Genomic DNA, 17,633 nt, shown 5'->3' on the forward strand with positions numbered 1-17,633 from the left:
GGAAATTATTGGCAATTATCAAGACACCCTCACTAAAGGAGTGATTCTGGAGGTGGGGACTACAGACCACATCTCAGTACCAATGCTTTCTGGCTGATGTTTTGGTCACTTTTGAATGTTGGTTATGCTTTCACACTCATGGTAGCATGAGACAGACTCCACAACCCACACAAGTGTCTCAGGTAGTGCAGCTTATCCAGGGCGGCACATCAATGCGAGCTGTGGCAAGAAGGTTTGATGTGTCTGTCAGCGTAGTGTCCAGAGGCTGGAGGCGAAACCAGGAGACAGGCCAGTACACCAGGAGATGTGAAGGGAGCCTTAGGAGGGTGATAACCCAGCAGTAGGACTGCTACTTCAGCCTTTGTGTAAGGAGGAACAGGAGGAGCACTGCCAGAGCCCTGCAAAATGACCTCCAGCAGGCCACAAATGTTCATGTGTCTGCACAAACTGATAGAAACTGACTCCATTAGGATGGTCTGAGTTCCTGATGTCCACAGATTGGGGTTGTGCTCACAGCCCAACACCTTGCAGGACACTTGCCATTTGCCACAGAACACCAGGATTGGCAAATTCGCCACTGTCGCCCTGTGCTCTTCACAGATGAAAGCAGGTTGACACTGAGCACATGTGACAGACGTGTCAGAGTCTGGAAACTCCATGGAGAGTGATCTGCCTGCAACATCCTTCAGCATGGCCATTTTGGCAGTGGGTCAGTAATGGTGTGGGGTGGCATTTCTTTGGAGGGCAGCACAGCCCTCCATGTGCTCCCCAGATGTAGCCTGACTGCCATTAGGTACCGAGATGAGATCCTCAGACCCCTTGTGAGACAATATGCTGGTGTGGTTGGTCCTGGGTTCCTCTTAATACAGGACAATGCCAGACCTCATGTGGCTGGAGTATGTTATCAGTTCCTGCAAGATGAAGGCATTGAAGCTATAGACTGGCCCCGCCCGTTCCCTAGACCTGAATCCGATTGAGCACATCTGGGACATCATGTCTCGCACCATCCACCAACGTCACGTTGCACCACAGCCTGTCCAGGACTTGGCAGATGCTTTAGTCCAGGTCTGGGAGGAGATCCCTCAGGAGACCATCTGCCGCCTCATCAGGAGCATGCCCAGGCATTGTATGGAGGTCATACAGGCACAAGGAGGCAACACACACACAACTGAACATCATTTCCTTGTCTTGAGGCATTTCCACTGAAGTTGAATCAGCCTGTAATTTGATTTTCCACTTTGATTTTGAGTATCATTCCATATCCAGACTTACTTGGGATAGTCATTTTGATTTACATTGATCATTTTTACATTTTATTGTTCTCAACACATTCCACTATGTAATGAATAAGGATTTGCAACTGAAATATTTCATTCAGTGATATCTAGGATGTGGTATTTTAGTGTTCCCTTTATTTTTTTGAGCAGTGTATATCATTTACTCCCTTTTGATGATCTCCCATGTATTCATATAGCAATATAACAGTTTGCTTTTCAAGTTTTAGTGATCATTTTGCACAGAATAAGAAAAAATATTATATCCAATAAAATAAGCAAATGCTCTGATGGCCTCATAAATACATAAGAATTTAACATAAAAAGTAAAGCCAGATACTGTAAAAGACAATCCTAATTGGTTCAGGATTCACAAAAGGCACTTGGATAATGTCAACCTCCTTGTGAGGCTCTTTACTTGGTGTTTGGATGGCTTGTTCCAAACTTGTTTTTTTTAGTATTCCAAAAGTGTTTTATATGTTAGGACATTAGATTGTAAGCATTAATGCATTGAAAGAGTCAAAACGTTTAATTAAATGGAGAACGTTCATCATATAAAATGTATGACTAATAAAAATCTGAGAACAGAATCATTATGTGTAGAAAGTATAACTAGGTTAGGTCAGCTAATTGTGCTCCAGGCTCCTCTTGCCTTCAATTTCTGGGACACGGGGTAGATGTCTGAACACCACCATTGCCACCAATTTGATGTCATGGTGTGAATCATGGTATCATGCCCCCCACTCCTCTATACCAACTAGCCTCTTTGATCACTGTACAGAGAGACATTTAATTGCATTCCAATTGTATTCGAAAGGTGATCTTCTACTATCAATGGCATATTTTTTTTTATTAGGGATGTTTAAAGATCCTTATATACATTACACTAATCTTGGCTGAACCTGCCAATACCAACAGGCTCAGCAGATAGTCTAATGTGTATGGGACCTCTCGACTTCCCCCCGAAAAATGATGTTACGAGAGATAAGGATCCAGCATGTTTGACCTTGGATTGACTATCCTTTTGTTCTCGTCTAATTAAGCCATCACCAAACTAGGCTTTTTCATAGAGGACACAGTAGCCCTGAATTCCTGAGTATTATCGAAGTTGGGAAAGATTGCTGCCAGACAAACAATCGGCCAAATGACCATCTATTGTTTATAGGGGCTCTAAGACTGACTAAGGCCATCAGTCTAATTTATAGCATCTAGGGCTTCTGCATTTTGTAGTCTGCTTTATTTTTAATGTATTTTAATTTTTTTAAAAGTGGATTTTATGGCTCATTAAACTTTCAGGTGAACATTTTCTAAGGCTAAGTTCACATTAGTGTTTGAGTGCACAGCGTGGTGCTGTGGACTTCTTTCCTTAAGCTCCGTTTACTTCCGCATGCGTCCTGCGTACCTATCTTTAACATTGGGTATGCAGGGACATGCGTTGTATGCGGATGCGTACGCATGCGTCGTTTTGACGTGCCTGCTTAACGCAAGAAAATGCAACACGTGTTTGAAACGCGTCCAATTGCTCAAGGCATTTCTTCCTCCGGTATGCACCAGCTTGTCAAGCAGCTTCTTTTTAAAGTTGTCAAATAAAGACTTTTGATTTTAATTCCAGAGCTGAATACCTTCGTTTTTTTGCACTGCAGCTTATTACATTGTATGCTAAGGCTTTCAAAAATCCAATGAATTAATTCTTCTGTTATTTAGAATGTTCTACTGCCTTGTGCAGTGGCAAGACTTTCCCCTATTCCTTTGGCTCTTGGGATTACTTTGTCAATCCACAATTCACTAATGTCATGGTATGAGATATGCTGTTATACAGCATTAATAATATAGGATGTTTTATCACTCCTGATTATTTCCAGGCTTCTGTTCTCTAGATCCCAATGCACATAAATAGGCAGCTCTTTCAAAATACCATAATATATAATACTTCTCTTCTATGGCACTGGTGCCCCAGATGAAATAAAGTAATAATTTACTGTATGAGGAACAGCAGTGTTTTCCAACACTAAACCTTTAGATTTGAGACTTCTTTAGAAAAAATGGTTACTATAATGTGCACCAGTGAGAAGACAATCCGACGCATACGGACCCACATTTATTAATAGAGTATTTTGCCCCCAAAAAATTGGAGACACATGTTTACAAGAAGTAGATCTAAATATAAAAGCTCACAACTTGTAATACCTTCAGTACATTGGGGACTATTTGACTGAATTTCTTTGTACAACTGCTTTTGAGTATACTGTACATATGTGTCACTATGCTGCATTTAATTTAAAGCCTTCCATTTGTAAGTGATACATTTATATATTTATAAACTACACATACCTGGCTGACCACCTGGCTTCTAAGTTGACCTTAGAAGTGCATTTCTTTGCACAAATATGGTGCACTTTAATTTTGGTTGAAAACTCTTCTAAAATCATACATAAATGAAATAATAAATATGAGACAAAATGAATGACGCAGCACCACAATTCAAAGACAGGAGTACGGTAATATGCAAAACATTAGACTTTAACCCCTTAATCCCTGAGGGTGGTTTGCATGTTAATGACAAAGCCAGTTTTGACAATTCTGACCACAGTCCCTTTATGAGGTGATTCTCACATTGTTTTTTTGTGACATATTGTACTTCATGAAAGTGGTGAAATTTTTTTATGACTTGTGATTATTTTTGAAAAAAAATGGAAATTTGGTGAAAATTTAGAAAATTTTGCAATTTTCCAACTTTGAATTTTCACGCCCTTAAATCACAAAGATGTCACCCAAAATACTTAAGTAACATTTCCCACATGTCTACTTTACATCAGCACAATTTTGGAACCAAAATAAATTTTTGTTAGGAAGTTGTCAGGGTTAAAATTTAAATGCCGATTTCTCATTTTTACAACACCATTTTTTTTTCAGGGATCACATCACATTTGAAGTCACTTTGAGGGGTCTATATGATAGAAAATACTCAAAAGTGACACCATTCTAAAAACTACACCCCTCAAGGAGCTCAAAACCACATTTAAGATGTTTATTAACCCTTCAAGTGCTGCACAGGAATTTTGGTAAAGTTTTTAAAAAATGAACATTTAACTTTTACAAAAAAAAAATTTGTCAAATCTAATTTTTTTCATTTTACCAAGGGTAACAGTAGGAATTGGACCCCAAAAGTTGTTGTGCAATTTGTCCTGAGAACGCTTATACCCCATCTGTGCAGGTGAACCACTGTTTGGGTGCATGGCACAACTCAGAAAGGAAGGAGCCCCATTTGACTTTTCAATGCAAAATTGGCTGGAATTGAGATTGGACACAATGTCGCGTTTGGAGAGCCCCTGATGTGCCTAAACAGTGGAAGCGAAAACAGCAATAAATAATATTATGTGATAAATCACATGATCCTACCTAAATTTGGGGAACAAAGCTAAAGCAGGAATTAAAACATAACTTTTAATAGATATAAATAAGAAATGTATGAAACGAATGTCACCAAAAACGTGTCAATAAAAAGTACCACTAGGTATGTTCAAATTTGTGTACTATATATAGATAAACACTAATGGATAAACTTCAGGACACTGGCAGTGGTCCAGTGTTCAAATGTTTAGACCAAGGAACCTGGTTTAGTGACAAAAAAAACAACATAAACCAATGGTACTTGTAAAGTACCCAAACCAATAATAAGGTACCCTGGTTGCATTAATATTAGCAGTCAATCATATACTGAAAAAATATATAATAATAAAGAGGGGTACAAATAATTGGGAGAATAAATAATTATGGAACAATCTCACTAATTATTGTCGAGGATGCGAGAGCCGGAACCCCAGTGGTGCTTCTATGACAAGTCCGTTTTGTCGCACGACTTCAGGATACAATTCCCTGTCAATCCCTATGGGGCAATTATTGATCTCAATCCCCGAACTCCTGTCCTTACAAGGACAGTCCACAGCTACCCCTACAAAATAACAAGCCCTGCACTCTCCCTAGAAGGTCCCAACGCGTTTCTTTGCAAGCAGGATCATCAGGGGACTAGCTTGCTGGGAGATAAAGTGCTTCAGTGCTAAAGATAGAGCTGCCACCCTCTATGCTGGACTGCAGAGAGTGGAGGGAACCATTGCTTTGAAATTTATATAGTGTGCTATAGGGCTGAAAATAACCAATCTCCTATTAGATAGGAGTCATGTGACCGATATAGCCGGTCTAATGGGTCAGATATAATATGACGTGCTGCTTAAAAAGCGCTAAAAGTCATTTCATAAAGCGAGCAATTGCGGGATATATCCCATCATAGACATAAATTGCCCCTCCGATGCCCTTTAACTTACTTAAAAGCGCCGTAAAACTCCATGATTGCACTCAGAGGGTCATTTCCTGCAGTCACCGGAAGTGACTGTTACCATGGCCACGGTACGCTGACGAGAAAGCATACTTAATACAGGGATCGGCAACAATAACAGCGTTTATCAGTAAGCGAATATCGCTGGTGTGTACCCGATGTAAGAGATCATATAATAAACATACCAAGTAAGTTACCGGTGTATGCGAGGAAAAGAGACTTCCGGTAAGGGCAGATAACATGGTTGCCAAGGTGACAAACCAATCGCCACACCGGAAGAACCCAAACAGCAATACATCGGCGAAAAACAATGATATAGTACATTTAGGCAAGGATCATTATAGCTAGCTTACATTGCCAGTGGGCAATCGTTACTAGTCTGTCCTCGGATATAGAAATACACGTACTTTAAAGATGCTGCCGATCAGCGGTAACAAACAACATCCGGTAATAACCGGATGTTGTTGTGGCCATGGAAACCGGACGCCTAGTAGTTGATGATTAGCGATGAAGAAACAGGTAAAGACCGGATATAATTACCACCGCAGCAACAAAGAGCGATTACATAATGGTGGCCACAAAACGCAAATTCTTTAACTGTCCATTATGCATATGGTTGATGTGTCGAGACACAGCCGTGTCTCTGTTGTGTTCCACATCACCAATATGCTCTCCAACTCTTTTTTTTTTTTCAAAAAAACTTATGTTGTTCATGTAGCATATATATCATTTCTTAAGGGGGACACATGGATCGTATCCATTTAAAATGTCCCCACAACTTATTATCTATATTGGCTCTACCGTATAATGTCCTTCATATAATTTTATGGCACTCTTCCTTATTTGGCCACCATTATGTAATCGCTCTTTGTTGCTGCGGTGGTAATTATATCCGGTCTTTACCTGTTTCTTCATCGCTAATCATCCACTACTAGGCGTCCGGTTTCCATGGCCACAACAACATCCGGTTATTACCGGATGTTGTTTCTTACCGCTGATCGGCAGCATCGTTCAGTACGTGTATTTCTATATCCGAGGACAGACTAGTAACGATTGCCCACTGGCAATGTAAGCTAGCTATAATGATCCTTGCCTAAATGTACTATATCATTGTTTTTCGCCGATGTATTGCTGTTTGGGTTCTTCCGATGTGGCGATTGGTTTGTCACCTTGGCAACCATGTTATCTGCCCTTACCGGAAGTCTCTTTTCCTCACATACACCGGTAACTTACTTGGTATGTTTATTATATGATCTCTTACATCGGGTACACACCAGCGATATTCGCTTACTGATAAACGCTGTTATTGTTGCCGATCCCTGTATTAAGTATGCTTTCTCGTCAGCGTACCGTGGCCATGGTAACAGTCACTTCCGGTGACTGCAGGAAATGACCCTCTGAGTGCAATCATGGAGTTTTACGGCGCTTTTAAGTAAGTTAAAGGGCATCGGTGGGGCAATTTATGTCTATGATGGGATATATCCCGCAATTGCTCGCTTTATGAAATGACTTTTAGCGCTTTTTAAGCAGCACGTCATATTATATCTGACCCATTAGACCGGCTATATCGGTCACATGACTCCTATCTAATAGGAGATTGGTTATTTTCAGCCCTATAGCACACTATATAAATTTCAAAGCAATGGTTCCCTCCACTCTCTGCAGTCCAGCATAGAGGGTGGCAGCTCTATCTTTAGCACTGAAGCACTTTATCTCCCAGCAAGCTAGTCCCCTGATGATCCTGCTTGCAAAGAAACGCGTTGGGACCTTCTAGGGAGAGTGCAGGGCTTGTTATTTTGTAGGGGTAGCTGTGGACTGTCCTTGTAAGGACAGGAGTTCGGGGATTGAGATCAATAATAGCCCCATAGGGATTGACAGGGAATTGTATCCTGAAGTCGTGCGACAAAACGGACTTGTCATAGAAGCACCACTGGGGTTCCGGCTCTCGCATCCTCGACAATAATTAGTGAGATTGTTCCATAATTATTTATTCTCCCAATTATTTGTACCCCTCTTTATTATTATATATTTTTTCAGTATATGATTGACTGCTAATATTAATGCAACCAGGGTACCTTATTATTGGTTTGGGTACTTTGCAAGTACCATTGGTTTATGTTGTTTTTTTTGTCACTAAACCAGGTTCCTTGGTCTAAACATTTGAACACTGGACCACTGCCAGTGTCCTGAAGTTTATCCATTAGTGTTTATCTAAATATAGTACACAAATTTGAACATACCTAGTGGTACTTTTTATTGACACGTTTTTGGTGACATTTGTTTCATACATTTCTTATTTATATCTATTAAAAGTTATGTTTTAATTCCTGCTTTAGCTAAACAGTGGAAGCCCAGAACAATTGACACCATTTTGGAAACTAGACACCCCAAGGAATTTATCTGGATATGTGGTGAGCACTTTGAACCCCCAATTGCTTCACAAAAGTTTATAATGTGGAGCCGTAAAAATAAAAAAATCATATTTTTTCCACAAAAATGATCTTTTTTACCCCCAATTTTTTATTTTACCAAGGGTAACAGGATAAATTGGACCCCAAAAGTTGTTGTGCAATTTTTCTTGAGTACGCCAATACCCCATATGTAGGGGAATACTACTTTTGAGGCACAGTGCAAAGTTCAGAAGGGAAGAGGCACCATATTGGAGTTCTGAATTTGCTGTAATGGTGCCATGTCACATTGGCAGAGCCCCTGAGGTGCCAGAACAACAGAAACCTCTTATATGTAAACACATTTTACAAACTACACTCCCCAATTAATTCATATAGGGGTACAGTGATCATATTAATACCACATGTGCCTCACAGAATTGTATACCACTGAGCGGTGAAGAAGGAATAAGTTACATTTCTACCACTAAAATGTTGTTCTAGCCCCAAGTTTTTAATTTTTCTAATGGCTAATAAAATAAGAGATTTTTTTTACAACAAAACTGACGTCCATTTTTTCCTGACTGTGCCAATACACTACATGTAATCGGGAAATATTTTTTAGGCACAGTGCAAAGCTCAGAAGGCAAGGAGCACCATATTTTACTGTTATGGTTTGCAGGTGTCATAACCCACTGGGAGAGCCCATGAGGTGCCAGAACAGCAGAACCCCCCATAAGTGACTTCATTTTACAAACTAAACCTCTCAATGAATTCATCTAGGGATGCAGTGATCATATTGACACCATGGGTGTGTCACAGAATTTTATACCATTGGAAAGTGAAGACAAAATACCCCATATGTGGCTGTACAGTACTACTTACCCATATGGAGAGACTCAGAAGGAACGGAGTGCTATTTGCTTATTCAAGTGAATGGGTCTGTGCACATGTCAGTGTGTTTCCACAGACCGTGTGTCCGTGGGCAAAACACGCTGACATGTAGTTTTTTAATGTCAGCACGGGCCACAAAATGTCCCGCACATGTGCATACGCATAACACACATGGATGTCTGTTGTGAATTCCGTTCTCGGGCTCCCTCCTGTGGTCATGAGTGGTACTGTGTGAGTTTGGTCTTGGGCTCCCTCTGGTGGCCTTTAGCGATATGGCTGGTCTTGGCTGGGCTCAGCTGTTTCATCTCCTGCTAGGCTGGGCCTATTTAACTCACCTGGACCTTTAGATGTTGCCTGCTGTCGGTGTATTCAGTCCTGATCCTGTGTCCTCCTGAATATTCCTTGTGACCAGTCTCCTGCTATGAGAAGCTAAGTTTGCTTGTTCAGTTTCTCATTATTTCCTTGAAAACGTTTCTCATTATATTATGAGTTCAGCCCAGCTTGCTTTTATGTGATTTTTTGCTTGCTGGTTAGTTCTGGGGTGCAGAGTGCGCCCCTCACATCGTGAGTCGGTGTGGGGGTTCTTGTATTCTCTGCGTGGTTTACTTTTGATAGTTTTTGTACTGACCGCACAGACACCTATCTATTTTCTGCCTATCTAGTATTAGCGGGCCTCATTTGCTAAATCTGTTTCATCTCTACGTTTGTGTTTTCCCCTTGACTCACCGTTATTATTTGTGGGGGGCTATCTAAAACTTTGGGGTACATTTCTCTGAGGCAAGTGAGGTCTTTGCTTTCTTTCTAGGGGTAGTCAGTTTCTCAGGCTGTGACGAGACGTCTAGGTTTTCAGGTAACGTTCCACAGCTGCCTTTAGTGTGTTTGGATAGGATCAGGATTGCGGTCAGTATAGTTTCCACATCCCCAGAACTTGTCCTATATACTCAGGGTATATTTGTCAGGTCAGTTTGAGATCCTACCACCAGGATCATAACAGATGTCATCTCTGTGACATGCATAGGCGCCGGGTAGTGTTGAGCGATACTTTCCGATATCGGAAAGTATCGGTATCGGAAAGTATCGGCCGATACCGTCAAAGTATCGGATCCAATCCGATACCGATACCCGATCCCAATGCAAGTCAATGGGACGAAAATATCGGAATTAAAATAAACCCTTTATAAACTTGTAGGTTCATTCTACATGAAGGAAAACAACTAAGAATAATGTAGGATGTATTGGGGGACGTGGCGGAGACATTAAAGGCACAGAGGTTTAGCCCAATGTAATAGAATAGCAGGATTTTGGGGGTTTTTTATGACGTTCGGCGGTAGAAAGATTTTGACTATGTTAATTTTTTTTTTATTTTGTCAGATATTGATGTTTCACTACTTCCACGCCCTTCACCTTCTTTTTTACTTCTCCCACACTTTCTTCTTCATTATCCTCATCATCAGCTTCTTTGACATCAACTTCTTCACCTTATTCATCTTCTTCTTCATCTTCTACCTATTATTTTTTTGGTTACATTGTTCATATTCTTTTTATTTTACTATTATCTTCATCATATTCTACTTCTTCATCATATTCTTATTTGTGACAGGCATTCCCGTAGTTGTTATCTATAAAACTTTGAAGATTACACCTTCCGTTCTGCCTGTCACAAAAGAGTTACATTTGTCCGCGTTCAGTTTGGCCTGCAGCATCAGGCTTTATCCAGGGGCACCACGAGGAGGAACGGACTCACCCCCATACACTGCTTAGTCTTCTTCTGCTTATAATTTAGATAATATTTTTTGCTCTGATATTTAGTGTTATGCTTAATGTTCTTCTGCTCTTTGTTCTGCAGCCTCTTGTTCTTCTGCTTCTCGGTCTTCCAGGTCGTCGTCGTCTCCAGGGTCGTCGTCTCCGGGGTCGTCGTCATCGGGGTGGTCTTCAGGGTCGTCGTCTCCGGGGTCGTCGTCATCGGGGTGGTCTTCGGGGTCATCGTCTCCAGGGTCGTCGTCATCATGGTGGTTGTCGTCTCTGGTGTCGTCGTCATCTTAGGGGTGGTCTTCCGGGTCATCGTGTTTAGTCTCTTGAACTTGGAAATGTAGCAGAAGGTACAAGAAGGCTGAGAAAATGCCGAGAACCAGCTGATGGAACTGGAACTCGGATGGCTACCCGAAGGTCCAAGAGCCAATGGAACTACCGAGGACCAGCTGACGTTACTGGAACCCAGTTACTAAGCAGGAGGTACCCGTGCCTGAAAGCACTACCAAGGACCACCTGACGTTGGTGGAACTCGGATACCCAGAGGGAGGCACCTAAGCCAAAGGCTCTGCCCGGAACCAGCTGACGGTACTGGAACCAGGATGGGGAGCAGAAGGTACAAGAGCAAAAGACACTGCCGAGAACCAGCTGACGGTGCTGGAACCCGGATGGGTAGCCGAAGGTCCAAGAGCCAATGGAACTACCGAGGACCAGCTGACGTTACTGGAACCCGGTTACTAAGCAGGAGGTACCCGTGCCTGAAAGCACTACCAAGGACCACCTGACGTTGGTGGAACTCGGATACCCAGAGGGAGGCACCTAAGCCAAAGGCTCTGCCCGGAACCAGCTGACGGTACTGGAACCAGGATGGGGAGCAGAAGGTACAAGAGCAAGTGTCTGCGTGGCTTTTGCAGGACACGATGCCGGCTGCACAGCAGGGGAACAGCTGGCGGTGCTGAACCCCACTGACACATTGGCTGGTGTTTTTCTCTGTGCAGCTAGCAGTACCGGGCCCCAACTGGCGGTGTTGGAGCCCGGGGTCAGCAGGAGGAGCAGAGTGTAGGCCGAAGCCTGCACTGGCGGCAGCTTTGGGTCTGTTGTGCCTGCGTGGCTGTTGCAGGACACGTTGCCGGCTGCACAGCAGGGGAACAGCTGGCGGTGCTGAACCCCACTGACACATTGGCTGGTGTTTTTCTCTGTGCAGCTAGCAGTACCGGGCCCCAACTGGCGGTGTTGGAGCCCAGGGCTCTGCAGGGGGAGCAGAGTGTAGGCCGAAGCCTAATCGAACCAGTTTCAAAGGTAACCTTTAACCCCCCCTCAGGGGTTACAAAGTAGAAGAGCCACAGCTTATGCAGCAGTAGTGGTGCACAAGTCAAAGGTTGCTCTTTTAATTTGGCTCCTTGCACACGCTGAATGGAACACGTATAACATTTAGCCCTTTATACAGTCAAACTGTGTTGGAGGCGCGAGTTCCCTTTGTAATGAGACGCAGCACAGATGTCAAGAATCCCACCTTGGTGCTGGGTGCAGCCTCCTGAGCGTTGTTATTTGCTGTACAGGAGTCTGCGCTGTCGTGTTATCCCCTGGCCTAGCGCTGTTAGCGCTGCCCATCTTCTGACCTCATTTAATGTTGGCTGGTGCGGTTCGCGATGCCCATGAATCACAGCCCCGCAGTGTATTGACATAGTTAAAACACTGCGGGGCTGGGATTCATGGCCTGGCGCAGTACATATGTTCGCCTCTCGCTTGGGTTCTTACACCTGCTTCAGACTATGTGGCGTCAGCTGATCCCTTATCGCATGCCACGGCCATGAAGCCGCACAGTCTGAAGAAGGCGGAAGGAGATGAGGGACAGGCGAACTGATGCACTGCTCATGCCCATCAAACACACCCTCGCAGTCCCAAGAAATAAGACACCGAGGGGCGTTGTGTGGGTCAGGGCGGCCGCAGAGGCGCAGGCAGCCAAACAATGATGCCAGAAGACGGGCAGCGCTACCAAGGGGGTTGCAGCGTGTCATTACAAAGGAAAGTCACACCACCGGGACGGTTAAATGGTCACACAGAGGACACATTTTAGACGTGTTTTCCGTTCCACATGTGCGAGGAGAATACGTTTATGAGCCACCTTGCACACATGCAGCATTACCGCTGTACAAGGTGGCCTTAAAAACGTACAAACGCCTGGGGGAGGGGGGACAGGTTCCCTTCAATTTCAGTTCTTGTGTCTGCGTGGCTTTTGCAGGACACGATGCCGGCTGCACAGCAGGGGAACAGCTGGCGGTGCTGAACCCCACTGACACATTGGCTGGTGTTTTTCTCTGTGCAGCTAGCAGTACCGGGCCCCAACTGGCGGTGTTGGAGCCCGGGGTCAGCAGGAGGAGGAGATGGAGCAGAGTGTAGGCCGAAGCCTGCACTGGCGGCAGCTTTGGGTCTGTTGTGCCTGCGTGGCTGTTGCAGGACACGTTGCCGGCTGCACAGCAGGGGAACAGCTGGCGGTGCTGAACCCCACTGACACATTGGCTGGTGTTTTTCTCTGTGCAGCTAGCAGTACCGGGCCCCAACTGGCGGTGTTGGAGCCCAGGGCTCTGCAGGGGGAGCAGAGTGTAGGCCGAAGCCTAATCGAACCAGTTTCAAAGGTAACCTTTAACCCCCCCTCAGGGGTTACAAAGTAGAAGAGCCACAGCTTATGCAGCAGTAGTGGTGCACAAGTCAAAGGTTGCTCTTTTAATTTGGCTCCTTGCACACGCTGAATGGAACACGTATAACATTTAGCCCTTTATACAGTCAAACTGTGTTGGAGGCGCGAGTTCCCTTTGTAATGAGACGCAGCACAGATGTCAAGAATCCCACCTTGGTGCTGGGTGCAGCCTCCTGAGCGTTGTTATTTGCTGTACAGGAGTCTGCGCTGTCGTGTTATCCCCTGGCCTAGCGCTGTTAGCGCTGCCCATCTTCTGACCTCATTTAATGTTGGCTGGTGCGGTTCGCGATGCCCATGAATCACAGCCCCGCAGTGTATTGACATAGTTAAAACACTGCGGGGCTGGGATTCATGGCCTGGCGCAGTACATATGTTCGCCTCTCGCTTGGGTTCTTACACCTGCTTCAGACTATGTGGCGTCAGCTGATCCCTTATCGCATGCCACGGCCATGAAGCCGCACAGTCTGAAGAAGGCGGAAGGAGATGAGGGACAGGCGAACTGATGCACTGCTCATGCCCATCAAACACACCCTCGCAGTCCCAAGAAATAAGACACCGAGGGGCGTTGTGTGGGTCAGGGCGGCCGCAGAGGCGCAGGCAGCCAAACAATGATGCCAGAAGACGGGCAGCGCTACCAAGGGGGTTGCAGCGTGTCATTACAAAGGAAAGTCACACCACCGGGACGGTTAAATGGTCACACAGAGGACACATTTTAGACGTGTTTTCCGTTCCACATGTGCGAGGAGAATACGTTTATGAGCCACCTTGCACACATGCAGCATTACCGCTGTACAAGGTGGCCTTAAAAACGTACAAACGCCTGGGGGAGGGGAGACAGGTTCCCTTCAATTTCAGTTCTTGTGTCTGCGTGGCTTTTGCAGGACACGATGCCGGCTGCACAGCAGGTGAACAGCTGGCGGTGCTGAACCCCACTGACACATTGGCTGGTGTTTTTCTCTGTGCAGCTAGCAGTACCGGGCCCCAACTGGCGGTGTTGGAGCCCGGGGTCAGCAGGAGGAGGAGATGGAGCAGAGTGTAGGCCGAAGCCTGCACTGGCGGCAGCTTTGGGTCTGTTGTGCCTGCGTGGCTGTTGCAGGACACGTTGCCGGCTGCACAGCAGGGGAACAGCTGGCGGTGCTGAACCCCACTGACACATTGGCTGGTGTTTTTCTCTGTGCAGCTAGCAGTACCGGGCCCCAACTGGCGGTGTTGGAGCCCGGGCTCTGCAGGGGGAGCAGAGTGTAGGCCGAAGCCTGCACTGGAGCAAGTTGAAAGGAAACCTTTAACCCCCCCCCCAGGCGTTTGTAGCTGGAAGAGCCATCGTGTACAGCACTAATGCTGGAAAAGGTAAACTTAGCTCTTTTAATTATGGTCCTTGCAGATGCTGAACCTAACACTTATGAAATGTGTCCCCTCACAGCGTTCAACCGTCCGGTAGGTGGAACTTTCCTTTGTCATGTGACGCAGCACAGCCGTCATTTTTACCCCCTTGTCGCCGTGCGCCGCCTCCTCAGCGTTGTTTGAATCTGTCCCGGAGCCTGCGCTGTTAGGTTACCCCTTGGCCATGCACACATTTTGCGCTACCCGCCTTCTGACATCATTTGCTGTCAGGCTGGCTGCGCCTGTGCGGGTGCGCTGTCCGAGATTCAGCCTCGCGGTGTCGTCTAATGTAATCCCACCGCGGGCCTGGGATCCGTGTCCATGCGCAGTGCATATCCTCGCCTCTCACACCCCTCCCAACGGCTTCTTAAGACTGTGCGGTGTCACGGCCGTGGCATGCTATTAGGGATCAGCTGACACCGAACAGTCTGAAGAAGCCGTAGGGAGGGGAGTGAGAGGCGAGGATATGCACTGCGCATGGACACGGATCCCAGGCCCGCGGTGGGATTACATTAGACGACACCGCGAGGCTGAATCTCGGACAGCGCACCCGCACAGGCGCAGCCAGCCTGACAGCAAATGATGTCAGAAGACGGGCAGCGCAAAATGTGTGCATGGCCAAGGGGTAACCTAACAGCGCAGGCTCCGGGACAGATTCAAACAACGCTGAGGAGGCGGCGCACGGCGACAAGGGGGTAAAAATGACGGCTGTGCTGCGTCACATGACAAAGGAAAGTTCCACCTACCGGACGGTTGAACGCTGTGAGGGGACACATTTCATAAGTGTTAGGTTCAGCATGTGCAAGGAGCACCACGAAAAGAGGCACTTTTTCCCTTTGCATCATTACTGCTGCACAAGGTGGCTCCTTCAGTAACAAACGCCTGGGGGGGGGGGGACAGGTTCCCTTAAATTTAACTTGTTGTGCCTGCGTGGCGGTCGCAGTACATGTTGCCGTATACACAGCAGGGGAACAGCTGGCGGTGCTGAACCCCACTAACACATTGGCGAGGTGTTTGGCTCTGTGCGTACAGCACTTCTGGACGGCAACTGGCGGTGTTGGAGCCCAGGGACAGGTGGAGGAGGAGGAGGTTGGAGGAGGTTGGAGGAGGTAGGAGGGATTGCCACACACACAGCAGGGGAACAGCTGACGTTACTGAACCCCAATAACAGAGGAGGGACTGTTGACTGTGCGTACAGCACTTCTGGACGGCAACTGGCGGTGTTGGAGCCCAGGGACAGGTGGAGGAGGAGGTAGGAGGAGGTAGGAGGGATTGCCACACACACAGCTGGGGAACAGCTGACGTTACTGAACCCCAATAACAGAGGAGGGACTGTTGACTGTGCGTACAGCACTTCTGGACGGCAACTGGCGGTGTTGGAGCCCAGGGACAGGTGGAGGAGGAGGTAGGAGGAGGTAGGAGGGATTGCCACACACACAGCAGGGGAACAGCTGACGTTACTGAACCCCAATAACAGAGGAGGGACTGTTGACTGTGCGTACAGCACTTCTGGACGGCAACTGGCGGTGTTGGAGCCCAGGGACAGGTGGAGGAGGAGGTAGGAGGAGGTAGGAGGGATTGCCACACACACAGCAGGGGAACAGCTGACGTTACTGAACCCCAATAACAGAGGAGGGACTGTTGACTGTGCGTACAGCACTTCTGGACGGCAACTGGCGGTGTTGGAGCCCAGGGACAGGTGGAGGAGGAGGTAGGAGGAGGTAGGAGGGATTGCCACACACACAGCAGGGGAACAGCTGACGTTACTGAACCCCAATAACAGAGGAGGGACTGTTGACTGTGCGTACAGCACTTCTGGACGGCAACTGGCGGTGTTGGAGCCCAGGGACAGGTGGAGGAGGAGGTAGGAGGAGGTAGGAGGGATTGCCACACACACAGCAGGGGAACAGCTGACGTTACTGAACCCCAATAACAGAGGAGGGACTGTTGACTGTGCGTACAGCACTTCTGGACGGCAACTGGCGGTGTTGGAGCCCAGGGACAGGTGGAGGAGGAGGTAGGAGGAGGTAGGAGGGATTGCCACACACACAGCAGGGGAACAGCTGACGTTACTGAACCCCAATAACAGAGGAGGGACTGTTGACTGTGCGTACAGCACTTCTGGATGGCAACTGGCGGTGTTGGAGCCCAGGGACAGGTGGAGGAGGAGGTAGGAGGAGGTAGGAGGGATTGCCACACACACAGCAGGGGAACAGCTGACGTTACTGAACCCCAATAACAGAGGAGGGACTGTTGACTGTGCGTACAGCACTTCTGGACGGCAACTGGCGGTGTTGGAGCCCAGGGACAGGTGGAGGAGGAGGTAGGAGGAGGTAGGAGGGATTGCCACACACACAGCAGGGGAACAGCTGACGTTACTGAACCCCAATAACAGAGGAGGGACTGTTGACTGTGCGTACAGCACTTCTGGACGGCAACTGGCGGTGTTGGAGCCCAGGGACAGGTGGAGGAGGAGGAGGTTGGAGGAGGTTGGAGGAGGGATTGCCACACACACAGCAGGGGAACAGCTGACGTTACTGAACCCCAATAACAGAGGAGGGACTGTTGACTGTGCGTACAGCACTTCTGGACGGCAACTGGCGGTGTTGGAGCCCAGGGACAGGTGGAGGAGGAGGTAGGAGGAGGTAGGAGGGATTGCCACACACACAGCAGGGGAACAGCTGACGTTACTGAACCCCAATAACAGAGGAGGGACTGTTGACTGTGCGTACAGCACTTCTGGACGGCAACTGGCGGTGTTGGAGCCCAGGGACAGGTGGAGGAGGAGGTAGGAGGAGGTAGGAGGGATTGCCACACACACAGCAGGGGAACAGCTGACGTTACTGAACCCCAATAACAGAGGAGGGACTGTTGACTGTGCGTACAGCACTTCTGGACGGCAACTGGCGGTGTTGGAG

At 46.9% G+C, this 17,633-nt stretch overlaps 1 protein-coding gene and 1 long non-coding RNA gene across 5 annotated transcripts in view; one reads left to right on the plus strand and one right to left on the minus strand.

Annotated features, from left to right (window-relative positions):
- The window catches only part of LOC143782165 (uncharacterized), a 104,470-nt gene extending 98,743 nt beyond the window's left edge, over positions 1-5,727 (minus strand). The window contains exons 1-2 of the long non-coding RNA XR_013216880.1: positions 5,597-5,727; positions 3,606-3,693 (exon numbers count right to left, since the gene is read on the minus strand). This is a non-coding gene — a long non-coding RNA (uncharacterized LOC143782165). The remainder of the gene's footprint in view (positions 1-3,605; positions 3,694-5,596) is intronic.
- PDE1C (phosphodiesterase 1C) overlaps positions 1-17,633 on the plus strand; it is a 1,454,702-nt gene that overhangs the window by 918,615 nt on the left and 518,454 nt on the right. The gene's annotated exons all lie outside the window — the stretch shown is intronic.

The sequence above is a fragment of the Ranitomeya variabilis genome, chromosome 6, assembly GCF_051348905.1.
Source record: "Ranitomeya variabilis isolate aRanVar5 chromosome 6, aRanVar5.hap1, whole genome shotgun sequence".
In the NCBI taxonomy this organism is placed as follows: Eukaryota; Metazoa; Chordata; class Amphibia; order Anura; family Dendrobatidae; genus Ranitomeya; species Ranitomeya variabilis.